This window comes from Pinus tabuliformis, chromosome 3_1 (genome assembly GCF_031772625.1).
Source record: "Pinus tabuliformis cultivar Carrire ecotype Pingquan chromosome 3_1, CPIR1, whole genome shotgun sequence".
In the NCBI taxonomy this organism is placed as follows: domain Eukaryota; kingdom Viridiplantae; phylum Streptophyta; class Pinopsida; order Pinales; family Pinaceae; genus Pinus; species Pinus tabuliformis.
In genome coordinates this window covers 705,487,743-705,495,332 of record NC_142301.1, presented here as the reverse complement: position 1 = coordinate 705,495,332, position 7,590 = coordinate 705,487,743, and positions in this window count along the sequence as shown.

The following is a 7,590-nucleotide window of genomic DNA, read 5'->3' as shown; positions in this document are numbered from 1 at the left end:
TGACATGTAACCCCACCTCGACTGGGGGGCATGGGTATATCATAGTTTCAGTAGACTATTTTACCAAATGGGTCGAGGCGATGCCTACATTAAATAACACCGGTGAAACAACTGCCCTTTTCTTTTTTAATCATGTAGTCGCCAGATTCGGCATTCCACAGGCCATAGTCACAGATCATGGATCGCATTTTCACAATGACATGACGGTCCATTTGGCTGCCAAATTGGGGTTGTCCCACGACAGCTCTACTCCATATTACCCGCAGGCCAATGGACAAGTTGAAGCAATCAACAAAGTCCTGAAGCGGATGCTGCAAAGGATGATTGGAGTCCACAAAAGGAGTTGGCACCTGATCCTGTACTCAGCCTTGTGGGCATATCAAACATCGGTAAGGAATGCAATCAGGTTTACACATTTTCAACTGGTGTATGGCCTAGAAGAAATCTTACCAGTTCAGTGTGAAATCTCGTCCCTCAAACTCGCAGTCTACCTTCTCCCCGAAACTTCAGAAGAGGAGGCTTGTTTCTTGGAACTAATCCAATTGGATGAAACTCGTCGTGATGCCACTTTGGCTAACGAAGCCCATAAGAAATGAGTCAAGGCGTAGTTCGACGAAAATTTCAAACCCCGTGTCTTCTTAGAAGGTGACCTGGTATTACTTTACGACCAAGAATCCGATACATTGGGAGCAGGTAAATTCAAATCCTTATGGATGGGCCCCTATATTGTTAAATGTGTATTAGCAAAAGGAGCCTACGAGTTAGTAGAATATGATGGGATTCCACTGGCGCAACCCCGTAACGGGTTGTACCTTAAGTGTTACTACGCATGATTCAGTGTGGTAACCCCTATGCTTTTGTTACATTTTTGTTTTCGCTAAGGGTAATTTTTTTGGTCAAGTAATCCACTTTTTACATTTGTCACAGATGTCAAACCTATTGGAATCATTTGTTGGATATGCCGACGGAGCGAGTCGTAGTTCGCGGAACCTATCTTTTGCGGCCTGGGCCATTTTTGATCCAAGCGGCGAGTTAGTAAGTTTCAGAGGGGTATGTATTGGTCGGTCAACAAATAACATTGCTGAATATAGCGCGTTGATAGAACTCCTCTCTGATGCCATCACACATGGCATATGCCGACTTATCGTCAGGTTAGACTCACAACTCGTCATACTACAACTCACTAGTATCTACTTCATCCGAAATCCAGCTATCTACCGCATGATCCTAAGGGTTAAGATTTTGGAAAGGCAATTTAATTTTATTCAATATCAGCATATTTCCAGAAACTTAAACACATTAACAGATTCATTGGCAAATTATGTGTTAGATATACATTTGCAACATTTATAAAAAGAAGCATTTCATTAGTATTTGCATCAGGATCATGTAACTTAACCAAAATAAAGCTCCGAAAATCAAAAATATATATATAACTGTTTATGGTTTACACATAATGTTCTGTAACCAAGACAAAAATTGGTCAGATGACCCAAAACTCAAAACGCTAGGGGGCACCCTAGTCTAATGATGCTGGTGATACCAAGTCACCGCCTGTGCGATCATGCGTAAAAGCCTAGTACATCTACTCGGCACGCCGATAGTATGTCGCTGCAACCTCAGGGGCAGCTCGTCAGTCCTCACATCCGGAATACCCAGAGTGAGGCCTTTGACCTGATCCTGCAATGTTGAGAGAGTCTCGGCCACATCAAGGTCGCGAAGGATAGCCCTTCCCACAGCCTCTCTTGCTGGAGTGGCAGCTGGCACTCTCAGGCGTACTACTGGCCGAACTGGTCCAACATCTGCATGAGCACATGAGTTTTGATTAGTCCTGATAGAAGAAAGCTCAAGAACATTATAAAAGAAACGATAAATAGAGATATGGTCATAGAATTTACCAATGACAACCCACTGCTTGCCAGCCGGCAGTACCAAATACGGATCACCCCGGAAATCCATACCAGCATATGGATACTCGGAAAAAACCATCTCCTGATGGTTGAACCACTCGAAGAAGGTATCAGAAAAGGAAACCTGGGACTGACCAGCATGTCTGGCCATAAGGTCGACCCATCTCTGCATCCGTGGCTCAGTCGGTGGAGGTAAACCAAGTGAAACATACTGCGGTTGCATCAGCGGGATCTTTTCCAAGGCAAAAGCGGTCAAAATAGAACCATATCCAAAGTTCTTCAATCTTTCGTTTTTCACCTTGGTCAGTTGTTCTTTCATCACAGAGAGTACTGCATCACACCAGTTGAACACCTTTGGTTCAAGGCATTCCAGGGCATACTGCATATAAGACCTGTTGGCCACATGAAGAGCCGCACTACCAGCCAGTCTAGCAAAAGTGAACAGAATGGTCCTTAGGGACCTGTCAGTGACATCTCAGATATTGATCTTGCCGTCCTTACTCGGCTGAGATCCCTCTCTGCAATACTTGTGAATGTAATCTCTCACAGATTCACCCCCACGGGCCGAACCTGATAATGAGATAGGGGCACCATGCCTCGATAAGCCGGTCAAAAAATAGATGTCCATGACAGTCAAAGGGATGGACTTGCCCCTAATCTAGAATACCTAGGTGGTAGGATCCCAGGCATCGAGAAAATATTGCAACAAGTTGATTTGTTGCCTCATGCTAGAGATGCAGAAAAACTTGAACAGGCCATAGTTCCGTAGTGAATTTACCGTAACCGGATGATGTAAATCAAGCATGTCCTCTTCTTCTTGCTCACGTTCTCGCCATGTAACAGGAATTTTGCTCCAATGAATTTCTGAAAACAAACAAGAGAAGAGTCAGGATCTCGATTTGCCAAAAAACAGGCAAAAATTTCCATGAAAAAATGTGCACAAATTTCCCTCCTTGCGCCCATCGCACCCCCAACAGTGTTCTAGGTGGGATGCATGCTGACTGGCCAATGGCCAAGCCAGCATGCATCACACCTTTCGATATAGAAGAGGTGCGATGGAGCCAGGGCGAGTTTTTCAAACCCCAGAGGCTCAAAAAAACCAGAAAACATGCTCAGAATTCAAAAAGGAAAGAATGAAACTGAAGAGCTCAGGTTTAGCTCCTACCTAGGCCAGACGGCGCCGAGAATCATCCACAAAATCTCTCGGAATCAGCTAGTGAAAATCAAGGGGGAAAGCACCTCCAAAGCTCCAACAAACCAAAGTTCAAATGAAATGGTAAAATGAGAGGTAAAAAACCACTTTTAAATTACTTTTCACGTAATTCAAGTAAAATATTAGTGTTTTGACTCATTTTTTCAAACATTTATTGTTCGTTTCTAACTAGTTTGATGAAGCAATTGAGCAGGTAGTACAACCTTTGAAGGAACAAAAGTTGTCAATGGTAAAATCAAGATAATCAATGACCACTATATCGAGCAGTTTTAACGCGGAATTCAAGCTCGTTAAAAAATAAACATAAGAAATGAGCAAATGTTCCCCCAGAGTTTAAGCTCATTAAAAAATGAACCAATTTCCAGTAAATAACCATTGTGAATGTATTATCATCAGCCTTTGAAGCCTTGGTCGTGTTCTCATCATCACATCCACTCTATTTTGGCCGATCATTCACCTCCATTTGATTGTTTACCCTTTTTGAGGAACAACTGCGAAGAGTGATCCTATTAGCCATCCTTGTGACACTGCCGTGATTGGAAAATTCCAAACCTTACCTGGAATTAGCTGCTACCCAAATTTATCACTCGTTCCTCAAAAAACGAGTCTCCTTTAAGCTCTTTTCAACTGACTCGTAAAATATGAAAAGATTGCCGAGTAATTGGCCTCTCCAGCTCGTTAAAGTGACTGGAAGTGCTATCCCTCCTTTAGATTTTAATATTTTTGGACTTGAGGGATTATTACATAAAAAGATCGAGCGTTTGTTTTTTTCGGCTCGTTAAAAGTACCGAAAATTCATCCCTTTTGTATTGTTTTATACTTTTTCGGACTCAAGGGATTATATGACGAAAAAGGATTATTGGAGTTTTCTTTACGTCCCTTTTCAGACTCTCTAAAATTGAAAAGGACCGAGTTATCTTTGTCGTTAAACTCGTTAAAACCGAACAGCTACAAACTTGTCCATACATACAAGAATGAGTTTCACTATCGCTAGGCTCGTTAAAACATAGCGATGGGTTTGCCCGAAGGGTAAATTCTAGAACAAACATATGTTATCCTCCTTAAGCTTGACAAAAATAAAGAGGTACTGGTCAACAATGACTGGGGAAAAATTGGGAAGAAAACTTTAAAAAACTTTATTGGTAGCAATTCGCTCTTGAACATGACACTTTCACTCCGCATCTGAGTCAGATTGGGTTATTCTGTTCACTGGTCATATCACCGTGGGTCCATCACACCATCCACAATTGGGGTTAACGCTACCAATCCATCATATCAGTGTCGCCGATATGTTCAAGAGAAGTCGCTCAGAGAATTCCCCTGTGCCTCATCCACTGCAATACATTTACGCTCTGTTCTTTCATGACTGCCACCCTGAACCTTATATCATCAGATCGTTTTCACCTCCATTAAAATCATTTGCTCCGTTCCATGTCATTGATGTGGGATTCACTAAGGCCCTCCTATGACAGATCGCTTCTTATCGACATCAGCTCATTATCCAGGAAGTCGATCTAGGAACAACCCTTTCAGTACTTTGAAGCTTGCATGCCTCAATGGCAAGTTTCTCACTTCCGGCGATAGGTTTACATCAATGGCCTTCGACCGAAAGATTTTGGGTGGTGTTCGACGCCAAGTCCCTTATTCACACCACGTGAATTGTACTGTAGTACCTTGAGGGTCATCATCATTATCGGTGATTCCTCTCGCGCCTGTTAACAACTTACATCATTGGCTGGTAATCAGGCAATGTCTTTCCATGTTCGACTCCATAACATCTATCGCATGGATCGACTTGTACTTTGAGTGAAGATCGAACGAGATTGAAGACCCGGGATCTAGTTTCATCCTTCCAGGCTGCGATATATATTCAGGAAAATAAAGACATCAAATGTACATCATTACTGCACAGATAATCATCCAACCTAAGGGATGATGGCTCTACCAGAATCATCAGTCTGCACGTAAACGATTGTCTATCTTATGTACATGAAAATGAATTTATAAAGTTGAGCATGGGAATGCCCGCCTCAGATAGATCATGAAAATATTATGAAGATAATGTATTGTATTGTATCTTATTACAGGTCGCCTTCCAGCTCGAAAAAACTTTGGATCCTCATGATAAAGCATTTCACCCGACATCAAAAAGATTAACGACCTCATGCTTTAGGGGGAAACTGTTATAGACATTTTTGGGCACTGAAACCCCAATCAAACCAAGGGCTCTTAAGTCCCTAAAAGTGTTTTTCCAACCCCTAAAATAACAAGTTCAGCTGATTACATCATCTCCCATAAGTTCTCCATGAAAAACTACTCAGAACTGGTCAAAATTGGACCATCTCACCTGCTCCATGGTCAAAGTGCGCTGCATCCCACCTAAATGCACATGGGAGGTGCGATGCATACTAAATTCCCTTCTATGGGGTGCAATGGGTGAGAATGGACAAATGGCAAGGTCAATCTGTGAGGTGGAGGATCATGGAATCTTCCAGAAACTTCTCCTGTGACACTTGCCTCTCTGCATTCGCCTAGGGATGAGTAAGAGATCATCAATCTCCAAGTGGAATCAAGAACTATCAGAGAGAGGGCACTAATCAAATCTCAAAAGCTTACTCACCCCCCTTGCAAACATCTATATATGGATCCCTCATCCCAGAGATCCAGAGGCGGGAATCTTGTATCTTGTAAGGAAGTGCTGCTGGTTTCTTGGTGTAGCATCATAGTGTTGGGTGATCTAAGCTTTTCATGAGCTGAAGAAGGGCTTTCTTGCTGAGAGGATGACGCTGGGTCAGAACAATTGGTTGTAATCTTCTTTGCTATTCTTGATTATTAATAAAGCTATTCAAGTTTTCCTCCACATTCTTGTATGATTGATGATATATGCATTTCTGTGGTCAATATATATCTGGTCCTATATTGTTTATGATAGTAGATCTCTCTTCTTGGATAGCGTTATGCTGCTTTGATTCCACAGGTGCTCTTTGAAGCTAGGTAGACGAGGAAGCGAGTGGCAAAGATCTATCAGAAGTGAGAGGAATCAAGCAAGGAACCAAGCACAAGACAGAGGTGGGTCCCCTTTATTCCCCTCTTACCTACTTCTCATAAAGGAAAACGAAAGTGGTTTTAGTTTGTTTGTTTCTAAGGTAGCTACCAGCCTTAGTGGGACTAGCAGCTCTGCATAGACACTACATTTCCCGATAACAAGAAGAAGGATGGGACTTGGAGACTCTGTATCGACTATTAGGCACTGAACAAGATCACTGTCCATAATAGGCACCCGATCCCACTGATTGATGAACTCCTGGACCAACTGAAGGGGGGAAAATAATTTAGCAAGATTGATTTGAAGTCATGATATCACCATGTACCAATCGAACCCTTCGATGTGTGGAAGTCTGCCTTCAAAACCAAGGAGGGCCTTTTCGAATGGTTGGTTAAGCCTTTCGAATTGACGAATGCTCCTACAACCTTCATGAGGCTAATGGATGACATCTTATGGCCATTAACCAACAAATTTCTAGTGGTATACTTGGATGACATCCTGATCTTTAGCCAGAGTTGGGAAGAGCACCTCCACCACATCCGACAGGGTCTCCAAACATTGCGGCAACACAAGTTATGTGCCAATTTGGAGAAATGCACTTTTTGCATGACCAAGGTTCAGTATCTAGGATACATTATTGATGAATAGGGGGTGCATGTGGATCCAGCCAAAATCCATGTCATTCGGGATTGGCTATCTCCAACCACTCTGACAGAGCTCCACAGCTTTCTAGGTCTTGCCAACTTCTACCGTAGGTTCGTGTTGGGATTTTCTCATATCACTTGGCCCTTGAGTCAAGTCACCAAGGGAGGAGTGAAAGAAAAATTCTTTTCGTCTGAATCTCAACATAAGGCATTCACAAAGTTGAAATATCACCTCTGATCGGCACCAGTGATCGCATTAGCAGACTTGCAACAACCATTTGAGGTCGAGACATATGCCTCTGACTATGCTATTGGGGTAGTCCTTACTCAACACGGGCATCTAGTGGCATATCATAGTGAGACACTTTCAGACACAGTCCGAAAGCATCCAACTTATGACAAAGAGATGTATTCCATTGTGCAGGCCTGCCGACAATGGAAGCTTTACATTTTGGGGAAGGAAACTTTCATCCACACAGACCACTGACCCCTGCAGTTCATACAGACCCAAAGGAAATTGCAGAATGATCGTCATCAGAAGTGGTCCACATACCTACAACAGTTCCATTTGAATATCAAGTATAAGAAGGGCAGCACCAATAATGTTGCATATTGCCTCAGTGGACCACCGATCATGGTGTTAACCACCGTGCTCAACTCTTGTGGGCACAAGACTTCCGATTGGCCACTTCTCTACAAAAGTGACCTAGAATTTGTCCACACATACTAGACACTCTTGGAGGGTCAGCATGTTCCAGATTTTCACCTCCAGGATGC